The sequence below is a fragment of the Hyperoodon ampullatus genome, assembly GCF_949752795.1.
Source record: "Hyperoodon ampullatus genome assembly, chromosome: 9".
NCBI classification, from domain to species: domain Eukaryota; kingdom Metazoa; phylum Chordata; class Mammalia; order Artiodactyla; family Ziphiidae; genus Hyperoodon; species Hyperoodon ampullatus.
Window position 1 is genome coordinate 6,711,345 of NC_136922.1, and position 19,436 is coordinate 6,730,780.

The 19,436-nt window shown below is 33.4% G+C and overlaps 1 pseudogene across 1 annotated transcript in view; it reads left to right on the top strand.

Annotated features, from left to right (window-relative positions):
• The window catches only part of LOC307057946 (cadherin-related family member 3-like), a 178,530-nt pseudogene that overhangs the window by 40,159 nt on the left and 118,935 nt on the right, over positions 1-19,436 (top strand). The window contains exons 2-7 of the transcript in view: positions 1,164-1,219; positions 2,924-3,092; positions 8,776-8,938; positions 15,278-15,390; positions 17,111-17,173; positions 19,091-19,185. The product of the transcript in view is annotated as a cadherin-related family member 3-like (transcript). The remainder of the gene's footprint in view (positions 1-1,163; positions 1,220-2,923; positions 3,093-8,775; positions 8,939-15,277; positions 15,391-17,110; positions 17,174-19,090; positions 19,186-19,436) is intronic.

Below are 19,436 nucleotides of genomic sequence, written 5' to 3' on the forward strand. Positions count from 1 at the left end.
TCATGCTATGGAGAGATGCATTTGGAAATGTTTCCACCATTCTATGATTCAAATCACTGAAAGTGTTCCACCTACAAAAACTCTTATGTCAGCCCACTTGTACTGGAAAACAGAATTTTCTAATCAGTTTAAGAATCTTCCACATGAAAAGACTCAGCAGATTTTAAACTAACTGATTAAAAATGTAAAATGTAATACTTTCCTATTAGTTTGAAATAAAATTAGATTTACATCAAAGGTTAAGAACATTTTATAGCTGTCAATATTCAATACTTTTGAGCACTGGCAGATAAAACTAAAAGATGAGTTCATGATTTATTAACTACAAAATGATGTACTTCTTCAATTTAGCTCTACACATATTTGTGAGAGATCTATGGCATATTTTCCATCTTTAACAACCACCGAGTTAAATATAAACTGACTTTTGACCCTGACTATGAATATATTACACAATGCAAAAATTGGACCATCAATAATAATGAAGCATATTCATTTGCTCTCACTATAAGTATTATTAAATTTAATCAACATTATATTTATATACCTAAATTATATAAAATTATATACCTAATTATATAAAATATAATTAAGAGTTTAATATGTCAAATGCTTCTTGGATGATTAATAAGTTTTTAAAGAAACATTGTGATTTATCTCTAGCAGATTCTTCATCTCATTATGAAATAGTATTAATAAAATAATAGAAAGCACTATGTACCATATTATTTATACTTGAAAGAGAGAAAAACATTTTATTGCAGTATATTCATGTCATTTTGCATTCAATAATATTTATAATAAATATAATACAATATGCATAACAATGTGATAGTCTTTTTCATGTATCATTCTTTTAAATTTATTCTAATTTTTGTTTATATTTTATAGCATATATTATGCCATATTTGATATAGTTTATAAATATATAAATGTACATATATTGATAGACACCCACTAAAATCATTTCACTGATAAGATCAAAAAACTTTGGTACTTAAAAGCTTCATTTTATAGAAGTCACATCCTCCTTGAAGCTTTCTTTCTTTTCCCCTTTTTGGAAGTGTCTCTTCTCTCTCCTGAACTTTGATACTATTTTACTGAAACCTATCACCCACTCTGCTATGCTGTAGTTATTTTTATCCCTCCATTATCTTTGCTAGGTTACAAACAACCTAAGAATGGTTCTTGCTCACCTCTGGAGCTCCTCAGACATCAAGTGAGTACTAAGTGCATTGGTGGTGTCACTCAGAAATACATGTTGACTGAATCATCTTAGGGTATACAAATATATACAGAGTAATGTTAAAAATAACTCTTTAGGGCTTCCCTGGTGGCGCAGTGGTTGAGAGTCCGCCTGCCGATGCAGGGGACACAGGTTCGTGCCCCGGTCCGGGAAGATCCCACATGCCGCGGAGCGGCTGGGCCCGTGAGCCATGGCCACTGAGCCTGTGCTCCGCAATGGGAGAGGCCACAACAGTGAGAGGCCTATGTACCGCAAAAAAAATAATAATAATAATAATAATAAAAATAAATAAATAAATATCCTATTATAGAGCACTTTCTATTAGATAAACAAGGATTAAATTGCAAATCACCTGGATTGCTTGCCAAAAAGTCTCCATAGGATACCCCACCTCAACTCCAAATACTTATAATTTAAATTGATGTTACACAATGATCCTGGCTTTTCTGATAATCTTCTCACCAGATATACACAGGAGACAGACACAGAACTAGAGATATGACCTATGTGCATAATCACTCAGTTAAACAGAAGAAAATGATTGGTTTCAACATTGAGTAACAATTTGACCTGTTGGCTTAAATTCGAGTAAAGATTGAATTTGTATAAATACTCAAAGCCATGCATTTATTAGTAGGCATTGCTATGGGCTTTAGGGAAGCTGGTCTAGATATGAACATCTTCAAGATTTTATTAATATGCACAGCTTTGTTTAACTTTTGATGTTTCCTTAGCTTTTAAGATATTTAAGGTTAAGTGTAATAAGGAATTTGAATCCCTGCTGAGATCCTTTTAAATCATTGAATATTATTTTCTCTTATTCTCTGATTCTCACTTTGTCTCTTCTTGTGTGTGTGTATTTAAATAAAGAAGAAAAACTCAGGACAATGTTTTATTATTTCAAACAAGGCTCTACTTTTGGTATTATTTTTTACCTTTAGGCCCTCTTTTATTAATTTGTTTTATTAAAAACTCTATTATACAACAAAATGTTACATAAAATACTTAATTTAAGACTATTGTTTTAATATTGGGCTATTTTAAATATTATTTATATTGACTTTTAGTCACACTACATACTCTGGGAGTGAGTTACAGGATATGCCAATTTCTGATTTTTACTCTGGAGGTGCAGCATAACACAATTTACAATGAGTCACAACTTAACCAAAAACAGAGCCTCTTTTTTCTAATAAAAAGAAAAGCAATGAAAATAAATAAATAAATTAATGCAGAAAGGATGTTTCACTGATTTTTTCAACTAACATTTAAAAATACAATACAGCAAACTTTTAAATGAAAAATATAGCTTATTCAAATGTGCAAGAATGATTTGATGGAAATGATCAGTAAGCTAAAGAAGAGAATTAACGAAACTGGCTTTTAACTGAAATAACCATTCTACATTATAGCTGTTAATGAAAGGACTGAAATAAGTTGTAGTAAAGCTGGGATCTCAACTTGTTCTTTAAGTTTGTTCTGCACAGCACAACACAGAACAATACTGAAATGTGAGTTAAAAGAAAAAAAAATGACTTAGTTTTAAACTTTTTTTCAAAATTACAATTTTACTTGTGAATGTAATTTATAGGGACAAACACACGAAATAATTATTGATAAATTTGTTCGTTTTAATAGTTTAACTTAGTTTTAGTTAAAAGTCTGTTTTCTCTTCAGTGTTTTCCCACATCGCAGCAAAAGATTCAGATCTTTTTTAACCCAGTGAATTTTCCTTAAAACACACTTCCTGGGACACAACTGAGTAGAGCTTATGACAGCGATGTAGCTGGAAAAGCAGTCGTCTGTCGCTTTCTGAGTAAAACAAAGGATTTTATCATCGACGCAAGTAAATGAATTTTAGCATTTATATTATTTATTTATTTTAGACATTATTTTTAAGACTCAGAGTTTAAAGAAAAGTAATTAGACCTAAGTGTTACATTAGATTTCTTGGAGAAGCTTCTCATTACTACCCTGCCTCACAATCCCAGTGTTGCCACAAATGTTTCCTGAAAAAATAAAAATTTTTGTTTATTAATTTGGCATGAGAGTCACCCCATAATTTTCAGAGAAAAAAGTGTTCTTTGAGTAATAAGAAAGATGATCCAGAATACATGTTTTTGTATTAATTTCAAGAAAAATAATTTTAAAAATTCTGGCTAAATGAATAGAAAAGTATCTGAAAAAACAGAATTAATAAATTATTCACTTAAGGCAGGGAATATGTGCTGTGCTGTGTTCCCCATAGCACCCTGTGCCTCAGCAGGTGGCTTGCACAGTAGGTCCTCAGTAAGTTCAAAGAAAAAGTGGAGCAGTGTCTCTCAGTTAAAACTCAAGTTCAAAAAAAACTTCGTTTTCAAAATCATAACTGAATCAGGGTCAATCACAGATACAAATGATATTTCTGAATTCCTCTGAAATAGGGTCCATTTATTTTCTTACCAGGATACTCTTGACTCAGGTTATGATTTCTATAGTTAAGCACAAATTCCACTTAAATTCCCTATTTCTCATATCCCTGTTATCCTTGGTAATCGCCTAGGATGAAAGCTCGTGCAAATATGTGTTTATCCTCTTTTCTTTTTTCTATTCTCATCTCCATACTGCTCCAGGTTTCCTCTCCCCTAATCTAACCTCACACTCTTCTTGCATTCTCACACCTTTCAATTATGGATTGTGAAATCCCCATTATGTGGCAAACAAACAAACAAATAAATAAATCTCTTTTAAAATTTCTTTTGTGACATTTCTCTACCTCTTGCTTTAACTGAAATGTATTGTCCTGTGGGACAACCACAGCATGCCTCAAGCTGATGTTACTCATTCACCCACACATCTCATATCCCTGGGTCAGGAAGTGGGGAGTCAGCATTCTTCCCACTCCCCAAGCCAATCCCTGACCCTTACTCCAGTTCTCTTTAGAAACTTCCCTTGCTCATTTGGAGCTCAGGATATTTGGCTCCTTACCAAATATACTAATCATGCTTCCTTAAGCCCTGGGGACTTGAATATATCACTCAGTGTATCTCCCTATATCAAGTCCTGCCACCATCTCTTAGGTTACTTCAATATTCACATTATGGCCCATCCAGCACCCCACAAGCTCAGTTCCTCTACATTATCTAGTGTAAATCCTGGTACCTAAATTCTTGTGACTTTAAAATTTACTTCCATCCACACACTCCTGTGGCCACAGCCAGGACTACATTAGCATCTAGGACAATTCCACCTCTGCACTCTTAATCCCAGACATCTCGCTCCTACATTCTTTTCACCTCTTTTACTCAGTTATCCCTACTACTATACTGTTTTGTCAACATCACCAGGGTTACACATCCACTGGTTGATTTTCTCTCAGTTATTCACCTCTTCTCTTTACTTCCCTATCTAGCACTATGACAGATCTTTCAACCCCTCTGTAATAATATCCTCAGATAACTTGCCTTGTTGTTCTTCTATAACTTTTACCCAGGAAAACTCAACATGAGATAAATCCAATAGTTGATATTTCCTGCTACATCTGGGCTAATGAGTATTGTTAGAGAAAATCACATGAGCTGGCATATTAACCCTAAATTTTACTTGTCTCATTATACTTTCTGTTAATCCTTCAAAATTTCTCTAGTTAAATCTTCCTTTCATTGCCAACTTGGCTATTTAAAAATTTCTCCAGTCTCATCTCAAATCTCCTAAATCTTTCCTCCTATCAGATGAATTCAACTTATGTATTTGAGGAAAAATATAGGCCATGAAGAGGGAATTTCCTTCTGTCATTATATGTAGACAGTTGGTACTTTGCAACCTATTCCTTCTTTCTGTTCTCTTGTCATAAAGGAAGATGTATGCTTTCTTTCATCTACTTGCATTCCCTTCAACTTTATTCTGAGTTCTATTTTTTACCCTCTTCAGACATTTTGCTATGCTTCAGACATCTTGCTATGCTGTTTTTTCTTATATTTTTTCTTCTTTTCTGCTGCTTCCATTAACTATTAAGTTTTCAGTAGTCTCTTAAGCCTTTCCTATGTTAATAAAATTCACTCCTGACTGATGTCTCTTTCCTTTAACTGTCTTCCTTTTGACCTTTTATAGAATGTCTCACTTCTCCTCTAACTGGCCAAACATCTTTAAAGAATTCTCTACACCCCTTTTTCCACTCCTGCAACTCCATTTATTCTTGAACAAAGTTCAGTATAAGTACTGACAAATCACAACACCAAGATATGTCACCATACATAGCAATCTTATTTAATGTTAAATACAATACCATATTTTGGCCTTCATCTCATATAATCTCCCTTTAGCATTTTGAACATTTAGTAACATTCCATACTTTTTAAACACTTTCATCCTTTGATTCCTATGACACTATATTCTACTGGTTTTCCCCATCTCTGTGATTCTCCTTGTCATCGTCCTGCCTCTCCAACTCCTCCTCTTCCTCTATGTTCTGCTTTTCTGACATACCTTCTTCCTCTATTTATTCTGTCCATGTGTGTGTTTTTCAGGGCTGTTTAGGTTTCCTTTCCTTCATACTATTCATATTCTACCCGAGCAATCTTATCTATCTCTTGGCTACAATTACAAAACATGTTCTGATGATTGCCAAATATATACACAAACTCAAACACTGTGACTTGACACCAGACCAATACATCTACTTTATTGAAATATTCACAAGAAGATGTGGCCCATATATACAATGGAATATTACTCAGTCATAAAAAGAAACGAAATTGAGTTATTTGTAGTGAGGTGGATGGACCTAGAGTCTGTCACACAGAGTGAAGTAAGTCAAAAAGAGAAACACAATTAATATTAAATTTAGTTATTCAAATCTGGACTGGTTATTTTTTCCCCCAAATCTACTTTTACTTAAACTTTTGTGTTAAATTAACCTAGGGGGCAGAAGGAGCCAAGCACTGCAGTATAGAACCCTCAACCCCCTAATTATCATCAACCAATTGCAGGACATCAAAAACACCCTGATGTGTGATAAATTTGTTGCCATCTATCTTTCAAAAAACTGTGTGATAGGCATGACTTATTGACTCATTTTGCCACAACTTCCACCTCTGTCCAATCACCAAAACCTACAGATTTTAAATCTCTGGTATATTCATCCCATTCCCATTATCGCTATCTCAGGTTACTTCCCCAATACCTTTCCTCTAGACTTTTGCACCTACCTCCTCATTTGTCTTGTCTCCAGACCTCTTCCACAATTTTCCCTTCACTGACTTGGTAATGTTATTAAAGTACAAATAGAACACTATAATCATTTGATATCTATCTATCATTTATCATCTATCAATGTCATCCCACTTACAACTCTCTGACAGCTTCCAATTCCCTCACAGTAAAATCCAAACTCTTTAAACTGACATATAAATCTCTTTAAGATGTGGTTCCTGTTTATTTCTCCAGACTCAAGAGGCACCACCCTCCATTACATGCTATTTATTTTAGTCAAAATATACATCTCCTAAGGCAAAACTACCTTTTGCCTGTGGACCTTTGCACATATCATGACTTTTCCTTCTTTATTCCTTTTCATGTGACCAACCCCTTCACATCTTTCAGGCATTAGTTAAGAAATAATTCCCAGCAAGAAGAAATTTCAGTATCCATCCTGATCCCAACGTTTGGTAAATGCTCTTCTTATGTATTTTTACATCACTCTTCAGCAATTTTATTTCCCTGGTTGAATCTCTTGACACAAGGCCTATTCCTGATTCAGTTTTTTTCCCTCTTGATTTTATCTCTATGAATGTTCCTACACCAATAGACTCTTGGTTGTATTTCTAATTATTCACCCAACTCTTTAAGCCTGTATGCCTCTTATTTCAATTTTCTGGTGCTGCATAATAAATCACTCAAAAATATAGTTGCTTAAAACAACACTGAGTTTTGTTTCTCATAATCTGTGGGTTGGCTGAATGACTCATCTGCTATTTTGCCTGGGTTCACTCATATGACTGAATTCCAAAGGTGTGTTCATGTCTATTCCAAAATAAAAAACAGGTTAACCTCTGAAACCTAGTCTAACAACCAGTCCCTAGATGAATCCAACTGATTAAATTGAACCACAAATTGTTCGACATGTCAATACTGATACTGGAACTCTTTCTCCTTTGTATCCTTCATGCCAAAATAAGGGGTAAAAAAATCTTTCTTGGGCTAGGGGCATTGGGGAGAATCACAGAATTATTCAATCAAGTTTTAGTTCCATTAGTATGGCTGTAAGAGACTTCTTAGGAGACATTATAATAAACAACCACTCAATGGTTAAACCTATTAATATTCCCTCTAGGTTTGATCCACCACCACACTTTGAGACTTATTGTCCTATTTGGAAGGGATATGTAACCTCTACTTCAATTTGAAAGAAGTTTTGCATTGGGTTATTCTTGTTTCTTCTTATGATCTAATTTTGCTTGACTCATTATTCCATAAAATTGAAAAAGAAAATACAAAAACTTGAAGGAAATTAATTTGTTATGGACTGATTCTTTTGCCCATATTAAATCCATTAGCTAATATTTGTTAGTACATACTTTTACAGAGTTGCCTATCAATAATAGCGACTTTTCCCAAATTAAGAATAATATTTCTCCCTCTAATTCAACAGCCTTAGTGACTCAGGGCTTTCTAAGAATATTCCCAATATTTCATTCACTTTAAAAGACATTCCTTGTTAAAAATGATGAAAATTTCTTTAAAATGCCCAGATTTAATGGAACTAATCTTGCCCACTATAACAAAATATTTTAAAATATAGTGTCTGTGTTTTTCTTCCCTTCATCCATACTTTATTTTCTTGTCTTCACTTAAAACAGCTAATTATTTTACACCCAGGTCTTAGGCTAGCTCAGAAGGGAATTAGTTGCTGTTGAACTTAGTAGCATATAAAAATACCTTCTCAGAGGCAGTGTGCCTTCTTTGACAACAAGGACATCTTCTTGATAAAGTTTACCTTGGTGCCAGATCAAAATTATACCAAACCTATTTTATGATTTTTGGTAAACTCGTAATAACTAATGAGGTTGGATATAAACAAACAAAAACGTTTTTTTTTTCTGTTAACAAAAAATAGGCACGTATTGTAATCACAATACAATCTCTGGGACTGATGTTCCCTGTAATCTTTGGGAATAATTTTCAATGAAAATGTTTGAAAGCAAAATGCAGTTCAATAAAAATAGAAGTCTGAATTGTGAAACACTTTGAAAAGAAAATAAGTCAACTATTAGTGTTTGCTATTTCATTTCATGTTTTAAATCTTTTCCTTGTGAAGTAGTGAAAAAATAAAAATTGGGACACTTACACTCCTGCTTTTTTCTTTTCCTTCAATTAAAGATTCATGCCATGCTTGTTAATTGTGTGACTTTGGGTAGATGACATAATTTCCCACTTAGGTTCTTTATAAAATAGAAGAGTTAAAATATGAAATTCTAAAATCTTTCAAAATTCGAAAGATATGTTTCTATACGCTTATGGTAATTATAATTTATGGATTATCTCTTAACTAGGTTCTGGTGTAATCATCTACCAAAATTTTTAATTGTGAAACTGATCCCAGAAGGTTTCTATTAATAATTGATACTGAAGGTCTCTCAAGACATGTTTTGACCATTAATATCATCGATGTTCCAGAACCTCCGGGCTGTACTGCTGATCCGCAGTTTTCTTCAGGTACAGGTGTGATCATTTCTTATGGTTTACTTTCAACAGCTATATATAATGAAAGATGCCAGGCATGTTTCTCCAGTCGGATATGTTCAGTGATTTTTTTAATGTAAATATACAAAAACATGTGCAGATATACATGTATATAAGAAAACATATAACCTCTCTATGGAATAGTCTGGAAAAAATGTTTACCATGTAGAAATTCTCACTTCTCAATTAAGAGGTTAGAAAGCAAATACATTAAAAACAGCAACAGAGATTCTTAAAAAGACTTACTACAAGAAAAGTGAGGCAGGAGAGAAAAAAAATAAATAAAAGGCCTTGACAACGTAATACATAAATTTAAACCCTTATTTGTGAAAATGCCTCAAAGAATAATTTATTTTTAAAACCCTTAAGGTTCAAAGGGTATTTTCATATTACAAAAGCAAATAATGTGTGGTGTGTTTGTGTATAAGGGCTGACCAAGTTAGACACAGGGAAGCTTTCTCTAAAGAACTGACAATTTACTTTAGATCCAAACTCTAAGTAAATAAACAAGAGAGAGAAGAGTATGTTCATGTCAAAGGAATTGTATGTACAAATGCCTTGAGACAATATAGAACAAGGTAAGAAGAACTGAAAATCTAGTGACTGAAATGGAGAGATCACTAAGCAAATATGACACAAGATGAGTATTGAAAAGTAATACAGGTATTTTAAGAGTGTTGATCTTTGCCCTAAGGGCAGTGGGAATCCTTTGAAATATTATAAGCAAGTAGGTGTTTTAAATAGATACATCTGGTTGAGTGGAGAGAAATATTTGAAGGGGATAAAGGTAGAAGAGGTGTCAACAGATGCTGTGAAGGGTCAGAGTAAATATGTTGGGTTTTGAAGTCCAAAAGGCAAGATCAAAACTATTACTTATGTAGTACTCATATAACAATGGAGGAAGCAAATTTCTATATTTTTATTGAGAAATAAATTTTTAAAATATAATAATACTAAAAATTGGTTATAAGTTTTAATACAAGTATACTAGTGAGAAGAATGGACATTCCTTTTTGGGAGGATAGAATTTCCTTTTAATGGTTGGAGGGGCTAAATAACTCAACATCAGTGAGTGGTTTTCCTTGCTTAGATAACAAATGAGCCACGCAGAATCTCATTTTGGTTGCGGCTTCATTTTGATTTATTTTTGTGAATAAAATCTGTCATCATGGGATATTTTGTTATACATTTACCATTTTTTTCTGACCATTGTTTTCCTGTCAAATCAGAATATAGTGATGAGTGCTTAGTCTTCTTTTATACATCATATTCCTTTATCAGCTATAATGCTTCTGTATAATAAGCATGATGCTTTGCAACATCTGTCGTGCCTTAAAAAAATCCACACTCCATCATACCTTAAAAGTGTGGCATTCAAAGTCCACATTTCTCTTCTTTTCTTACTTGGCCATGATGGGTAGACATGGTAACAAAAAATAACATGGTGCTTGGAATGCTATTGTGACTGGATTACTGCAATTTATACTATGTGAAGTGATAAGAGCATCATTTATGGTCTCTATCTCTGTTATCAAATCTGCCAGCATAGCAAGAATGCAGCAATAGACGATGCAGAAACAAGTGGGTTTGTAAGTGTTCTGTTAATACTTGATAAACAATGAAATTTGAATTTCATGCGTCACAAAATATTACCCTTTCTTTTGATTTTAAAAAACCATTTAAACGTGCAAAAACCATTCTTTGATCGGAAGACCATATAAAAACAGGCAGCAGTGTAGATTGATTTGACTCGTGGGCAGTAGTTTGAAGACCCATGGAGTAGAGAGAGGAAGGCCAGTTATCAAGTTATTTCAGACTAGAAATGGTATAGTTTGGCTAAGGAAGGTGACGGAGATAAAAATAAAAAGACATTCTTGAGATATTTAAATGGTAAATGAATCTGGTATTGAATTAAATATAAAGGAAGAGAGGAGAACTCTGAGGTTTCTGATTTGCATAACTGGTTTGGAGATTCTCACTTAGGATAGGAAAATCTAGAAATAGACCAAATTTGCAGAGAAAAATTATGAGTTCACTTTTGAACATTTCATGCTTCATATGCTTTTGTTATATCAAAGGAGATATTTAAATAAGCAGTGGAGCTCATAGGTCTTGCCTAGGTCTATACATGTTTTGTAATTGAAAACGCGAACTTGGATGAGATTACTCAGCTAGAGAGTAGAGAATTAGAAGAAAGGAGAGCATAGGGCCAAACCATGAAGAACTCCTACACTTAATTATGTAGGGAAGAAGCTCAGCCTGCCAAGGACAGCAAGGAGCAGCTCAAGTGGTGGTAGAAAAAAGAGAAAGTTGTACCCTGAATGGCAAAGGGAGAGAGTGTTGAAAGAGAGTGCTAGTGGTTAGTAGACTTGAATTCCACAATCAAGTAAGATGATGTTAAAATGTCCATTGCATTTAGTTAGTGATATGGGGATAATGAAACCTAATGAACCTACTAAGAACTGTTTTATTGGTATTATAGGGGAGGAAGCCAGAACAGAGTGGAATTAGGAGTGAAATTGTGAAAATAAAAACCATGTCTTAGAAATCTGCATATGAAACTGCAGAGAAGGCAGTGGCAGAACTATTTTGGATTGAAAGCTTTGTCTGGTGCATTTGGTTTTAAAGGGAGACACCTGAGTAATTTTACAAAAAAGTGGGGATAATTCATTAACTTGGTGATTGAAGATACATGAAAGAGAAAGTAAAAGAGAGATGGGATCAAAGCCCAGGCGGAATTAATCAATCTAATCTGCTCATCTCAAAAATTTCAATGTCTATATTTACATTTTCAATTTATTTTCATACTTAACAAATTCGCTTTGACTTTTCTTTCAGACTAGTAGCTCTAATCTCTGAAAAACAAGTAGTGAATTGAAGGTCCCAGTTTATTCGTGTGCCTGACAGAAATTTTCTTTATCATTCCAATTAAAATATAGTATTTTGAAAACACACTGTCATCCCTTGATTTAACACCCCACTTATATCAATGGACAGATCTACCAGACAGAAAATCAATAAGGAAACACTGGCCTTAAATGACACATTTGTGAAGATAAACTTAATACATACAGAACATTCTATCCAAAAGCAGCAGAATACACATTCTTTTCACATGCACATGGGACATTCTCCAGGATGCGTCCATCAAAAGAGGAATGGATAAAGAAATTGTGGTACACACATACAATGGAATATTACTCAGCCATAAAAAAGAATGAAATAATGCCATTTGCAGTGACATGGATGGACCTAGAGATTGTCATACTGAGTGAAGTAAGCCAGACAGAGAAAGACAAAAATCATATGATATCACTTATATGTGGAATATTAAAAAAAATGGTATAAATGAACCTATTTACAAAACAGAGAGTCACAGATGTAGAAAACAAATTTACAGTTGCCAAGGGGGAAAGGGTGGAGGAGGGATAAATTGGGAGATTGGGATTGACATATATGCACTACTATATATAAAATAGATAACTAATAAGAACCTACTGTATAGCACTCTACTCTACTCAATACTCTGTAATGACCTATATGGGAAAAGAATCTAAAAAAGAGTGGATATATGTATATGTATAACTGATTCACTTAGTTAGTTAGTACAGCAGAAACTAACACAACATTGTAAATCAACTACACCCCAATTTAATTAATAAAAAATACACATGTTCAATAATGATATTGGCTATGGATGTGAATAAGTAACCTGAATCCCTTCATAGTTTTTTTTTTTTTTCCTTTCTCTCTTGATCAATGGGTAAGACTCTAGATAATCTCTCCCAAGCTCTCCTGGGCTCTCAGCCCTCTTCTATGTCACACTAAGGGTCCTTGAGTCCTTTCTGTTTTCCATTCCCAGTGCTGGCTCTGCCCAGGATGTGAGGTGGTGAAAGGTGTGCACTCAAGGATTACAGACTAGGGTGGTAGCTAAAGGAGACTGCAGGTTACTTAGAAGTTGTTGGTTAATATTTGAAAAGCTGTAACAAGTATTTTGTCTGATATGAGAACTTAATGGCTCTTCAGGAATCATGCCAAGTTTGAGTTTCCCAGGCAGTTTTTCCAAAGGTACTGAAAATTTTAGAGCAGAGCCTATTGATTTGCAATGATATTTTTCTGCCAAGAGAAAAAGCAAGCGTCAACTGTGTAGACATCAAAGAGAAATCAAATAAGATCGACAGTGAGTATTAATTGGGTCTGTCAGCATGGAGGCTTTTGATGACTTTTTGGAAAAAAATTTAGTGTTTGTAGGGGGGAAGAACCTCTAGTAGAGTGGACTAAAGACTGAGTGAGAGGTGAAGAAATATACAAAACTCTAGCAGAGAGACAGGACCATAGCTAAAGTGAGCTTAGGGTTAGGGAGATTGTTTTAATGGATGAGGTTTGAGCATGTTCCAATGGTAATACAAAGTAGACAGTAGTGAGGGAGTATTTGAAACTGGGAGATAGAGTTAAGTTCCAGAGAAAGTAGAAGGGGAAACACCTCCCAGTGGACATGGATTATCATTAATAACAAGCAGTTTGCTCTTCTGACTATAAAGGGAGGGAAAATGGTGCAGATGTAAGTGGGACTATAGATCTTAAAAGAAAAAGTGAGCTATCACTAGTCTAGTGGTTTCTCCTTACTCTGTGTTGTAAGAAGAGAGATCTTCTATGGGAAGTAAGACAGATGGGAAGGAGTAACAGGTTTGGGGCAAAAAGCCAAAGTTTGAAATAATTTTTGTAGAAAGGTGAAGAATAAATAGAACAGGACTTGCTTAACAGCACTGAGGGACAAATACACTTATTCCTCTATTAATTTTCTTTGCAATTAATAGTTCAGGTTTATACATATGAAGTATCACAGAATCTGACTTTTGTCTAAATGTTGAAGAATTTAAAAAACCTTTTAAGTTCAATTTTCTGATTGAGTCAAAGACAAGTATATAGATGCCAGTATTTGAGTCAAAGACAAGTACATAGACACCAGTATATCTCTAGCACACATTTTACTTCATTAATTGTTCAGTTTTAAAGTATTTATTATATCTTAAAATCAGTTTTGTTTTTATTATTTACTTGCCCTTAAGAAAAGAAATTGAGGATTTGGAACTTGCTTTTTTTCATTATGTATTTCTCTACAGTACTAAGTATGGTACTTTCAACATAATACACGTTTTAGGGTTTTTCTTTTACATTTTGACTTACTCTTTCTGACAGCAGTTTTACATCAACCTTAGGCCTGTAGTTTGCTTTATCTTTTACTCTTACCAAAAACTTTTCTGCATCATCCTTTGCTAGACACGAAGCCTCATGGTGGGATGAAAACTTGAGATATTATTTGCCAGGATTTGTTAAATTTGTTTCTTTTGGTTTTTAAAAAATTTACTTAAAGTTATTATGAAGTTTGGTCATGTTCTATCTTCAAGTTATGCTGAGGGTAGGATTTTGTGTAATTTTATTTCTGCCCGTTTTCTGTATTGTTTTTGGAGAAAATATTGGGAGATATGCTTTAGGGCAGCCACCATTATTTTATTATCTCACTATCTTCACCTACACTGACATTTCCTGGTCACTCACTTTAAATGTAATTACATTAGAAAAACAAAGATCAATTAAATTTAGTTAGGTAATCTGTTAAAATTTAAATTTATTAAGATGTATAAATTTGGTCCATAAATGTATGTGTGTAAGAAACAGAAGATTTTAAAGTGCCTGATCACACAGCTTGTGTTACTCTATTTCAAACTCATACCTATGGATTGTAATAAAACACACATACACACACATATACAAGGCACAGAAAATATCAGAGAACAAATAAAGCAATTAACCTGAGTCTTTCCTTAGGTCACTCCATCCATGTTGCATTGTAGTTTGCATTTTTTTACCCATGGTCAAGGCTATGGGGAGATTTTAGAAGGTGTGTGAAAGATAGAGGTCAATCACAGATGTCCATAAATGTGTTTCTGTAAGAAAGAGTTCCTCCACGCACAGCCCCATCAGGTCTAGAAACTGGAGTACAGGAATCTATTTTGAGGTTACTTGGCTGGCTTCTCCTGGGACAATCTGTCAGCGTATATGTCATGCTCTTTTTGTTTAGGCTATAGTTGCCATAGACAGTGCTAGGAAGTAAGGAAAAGCACTCTGTAGGAGCAGGAAAGATGGCAGGACGCCAAAGGGAAAAATACAAAAATAGATCGCTATCTTAAAATATTACCCCAGCCCTACCATCCAATCTACAATTAGTTTTATTCTGTTTTTATTATATAAAGAACTAATGAAAGAATCATATATGTTAATTTTTGATACATGTTGATTTTTACTTCACAGCTACCTTAGAAATTGATGAGGACTATCCATTATATCAGTCAATTTACAGAGTGACAGCCACAGATGAAGACTCTTTAAATGGTGATATACTGATGATAGGTGGTGATCATTGTGTGAGACACATATATCGCTTTGGCATGCACTTAGAATGGCAAACACATACGTAGCCAAGGTAAGATGGGATATAAGCTTTACAGATGAATTTGCAACTAATCCAGTAGGAAAGAAGAACAATTTCTGATATTTCCATGAGAAAAATAAGGAAAGCATTGTTGGGAAGATTTTTCTGAGTACAGTGCTATGCTTTGGAGATATTTTTCAAGAGTTAATATATTTAATTTGATAATTAAAGAAAGCATAATGAAGCTGACAACCACTCTAATGCAATATTCGTGTTAATGTTGGAAATAGCATTTTTATAAGAAATTTTCTTAATGAGTATAAGAAAATTATACAACTTCTAACGGAGGTGGGCAGCTGCAAGAAAGACATCAACGCTGAGCTGAAACTGCGGCTTTGTGTTTTGGATTCTATTCAGAACTGTTCCACTTGTCTAGCTATTTCAATGTCACATGTGAATGTGATTATATTTATTTGATGTTTCAGTATCCTGATTACTAGATATCTAACTATAAGAGACTTGCTTTTCTCATAATTGATTCATGATTGTAAAGTCTCTTAGAGATTTGGCAAAATAAAAAGAACCCATAAAGCTCTAAGTGGAGAATTTAGCAGTACACTGGACTACAAAAGTCAGCATGCTTTCTCTGCAGCTGTTCTTTTTAAACATGTATTGAAAGAGTTTACTTCTAATTTGGTAATTCACAGTATGAAGTAAGGAGCACTGTATGGGGGTGAAGTAATGGCGCTTCAGGTAACTTGGGTCAAGTTAGGAATTTACCACTAACTAGCAGTGTAATCCTAGGGAAGTCACTTAATCCCTCTCGCCCTTGATTTCCAGTTAACCTCCAGTGATATATGGGCTGTTGTCAGTCAAGGTACTCAAAATCCCTGCTCAAAAAAACTTTGTTGTAGACCAGCCAGTATGCAATTTGTATGAAATTGTTAAGAAATACGAGACTTTTCCTAATAGATGATGTCTTTCTAATAGATTAAAAAATAACCTATGGTCCAGCTGAAAATAGTTATTACCAGTTCTGTCATTTGCAGGAAAAGAGTGCAGCAGGTGTGTTTTAAAATTTAGTGTTTTGGGAAATAGTTACATTGCTAAAGGCTTAATCCTTATCAAATTAAAAAAATATGCAGTTATAATTGAACTTTAATCAAATTTTACCTCATTTCAAACTACATTTTTTTCAGATACTTTTGAGAATGATTTATCTACTCTCACCTCTTCTCAAATATGGTGGAAAATAAAAAGTGCAATCAAGAAGTAAGATAAATTATAAACTGTATTCAACTGTATTAATATTTGCAATTGGTTTATATCATTATAATTCTTATTTTGTTTCTAAAAAGTCAAACAGTGACAGTGAGTTTATTTTGTATATTCTTTGAGATGTATTAATTTGCAGAATCAAATCTAATTTTTAAAAAAAATTCTCTTAAAGGAATGTGTATAGTGTTATGCAGCTCTGTAAAAATATAGCAAATCTTTCGGTTGTGTTAATAAGCTAAACAACTCTTACTTTTCCTGTATTCTACATCAGTATATTCCAATGGTTTTAATACAGGCGTAGATAATAAAGAGAGAAATTAATCAATGTAAAAATAAAGAACTTTCTATATATTTTCTCCATTATTGTATCTGAATGATCTTCCAAATACATTTTCATTTATTTTAGTCGATTCATGTATGCTTTATTTTTCTAGTACTCCATTGAGACACAGTTATCTGGACCAAAGAAAGGAGCAAATTCTTTTGGAGTGGATTCTGTAAGTGGAATTGGTAGTGTGAGAGGCAATGATCCCTTGGGCTTTGAGGCTGGATATCATGTAGTTAATATATTTATTTATTATTCTGCAAAGAATGACAAGAATCTTTCATAACTGAACTCTACCTGAAAGATTAAACAGATTATTATTTTAAAGGAAGAGTAATATTTTGTGATTCATTAATGAGGATTAGTGCAGTTAACCAAATATCTAGAACCAGTCTTGGTGGATATCAAAACATAGAGATCATGTCTTAACTTTTTAGATCTATCTAAAGAAGTTTCAGAAAAAAAAAGACTTTAAGTAGCTTTCTAATTAGGGAAAACTAAATCATTAAATTTAAAAATTTTGTAAACATCACATGGGAAGAAATTTAAAACAGTCAAGGTGTGGTACTGAAACAATTTATACCCTGCCCTACTTAGAATGACAAAACACATAGGTAGCCAAGGTAAGATGGGGTATAAGTCTTTCAGATGAATTTTAAACTAATGAGGAAGGGAAAAAGAACAATTTCTGATATTTCCATGAAAAAAAGAAGGAAAGCATTGTTGGGAAGATTTTCTCAGTAGAGAATGACATGTTAGTAGGAACAATGATTGGAAAGAAAACAACTAGAGGGCTATTGAGATAACCTGTGCACACAGAAATGGAGTGTGAAATTTGAGAAATAAAGGGATTTATTATTATTATTATTATTACTGGTATTGGTAAAACATTTCCATTTTCAGAAATCCTCCACATGTATTATTTCAATAAGGTGGTTGAGAAAATAGTCATTAGAGAGAAAATGCAAGAATTTATAGAAAAAATAGAGAATGTGCTGCTGAATAGATATTTAGGAGAAAGACTATTAATAACTAAAGATGATCTCAACCTTCTAGCCTAAAAGAACATAAAGGGTAGAAGAAAGCCAATGACTTCTATTTCAATTTCAATCTGGAAATGTTAAATGTCACAGAATGGGGAAGAAGCCAATGATACATATCTTTTAAGAAATTTGAGTGTTAAGACTACAATGTGAGGTTAATATGAGCTTAAAATTAAAATTAGGTGGGAAAAATGGAGATTGTGCATATCAGCTACCTACGTATTTAAGCAGTTCAGCTCCATACTTGTACCCATTCCCTGCCTCACTTCCCTTGCTTACCTTGACTCACACATTCAACCAAACTTGGTAAGTCCTTTAAGACCTACTTACTTCCTCTTTCTACTACATATCTAACCTATAAATTTTATGACATTTTATAAAAGAGCTTTAAATATGCTCATTGTCAGCCCCTCACTCAGCACAGGTTCTTGTACATTGTAAAGGCTTTTTTAACGTTTGCTTAAAAACGTTTTAGTGGATACCTTACTGCCTCGGAGTGTTTTTTTCTTTTCAGAAGGACACTTGCTGATATGTCTGAATAAATAATATTTAAAGGGTAAGGTGTGTGACAGGATGATGGGGAAAATATTTGAGATCTGATGACATTCTAAACTCTTTTCAGAAATTACCTCCTGTTCTGATCGCAAAGAGTAATTCATGGTCCTGTTTCCAGGGGTTAGCATTAAGCAGTCTGCTTTGTGAATGGTTTCAGTGCATTGTACTTTTAGTTAATAATTGAATCTGTAATTCATTCATTTTTTTGTTCAATTTAGTCTATATTTAGGCATGCAGACAAGCTACACAGACCTTTGAGATTTAATGGCAAATGACATGAAGCTATTTTGAAATATATAACTAATCTAGTTAACTAAGAAAGCATTTATATTTCTTTTAGTTGCCTAGAAGACAAATAAAACACTATATTTAATTGGAGAACACTACAACAACAAAAAAACCTAACAGGAGACATATTATAAAGATACACATGATTTACTAAATAGTATACTGTAAAGTTTTTTAAAAAAAACTATTTTCCGGGTTTCCAGCTTACACTGAGAGCAACAGATACAACAGGTCTATTCTGTCAAGGGACACTAATTATCATGATTAGAAACATAAATGATGAGAAGCCTCAATCTGAGTGAGCAATTTATTTTAAAGTGTAACCATAGAGAATGGCTAACTAAACTTTTCACACATATTGTAAATAATAATAATAAAGATTATATAGCTACATAAAAATATTTTATTGTTATATTAAAATATATTACTATACACATAAGTGATACATATGCTGATAGAAAGTAAAATATATGACAGAAAATATTGGTAAACAAATATAGAAGTGACCAACATCGTAATATGATATGGTGAAAAGATTTTTGTGTGTCT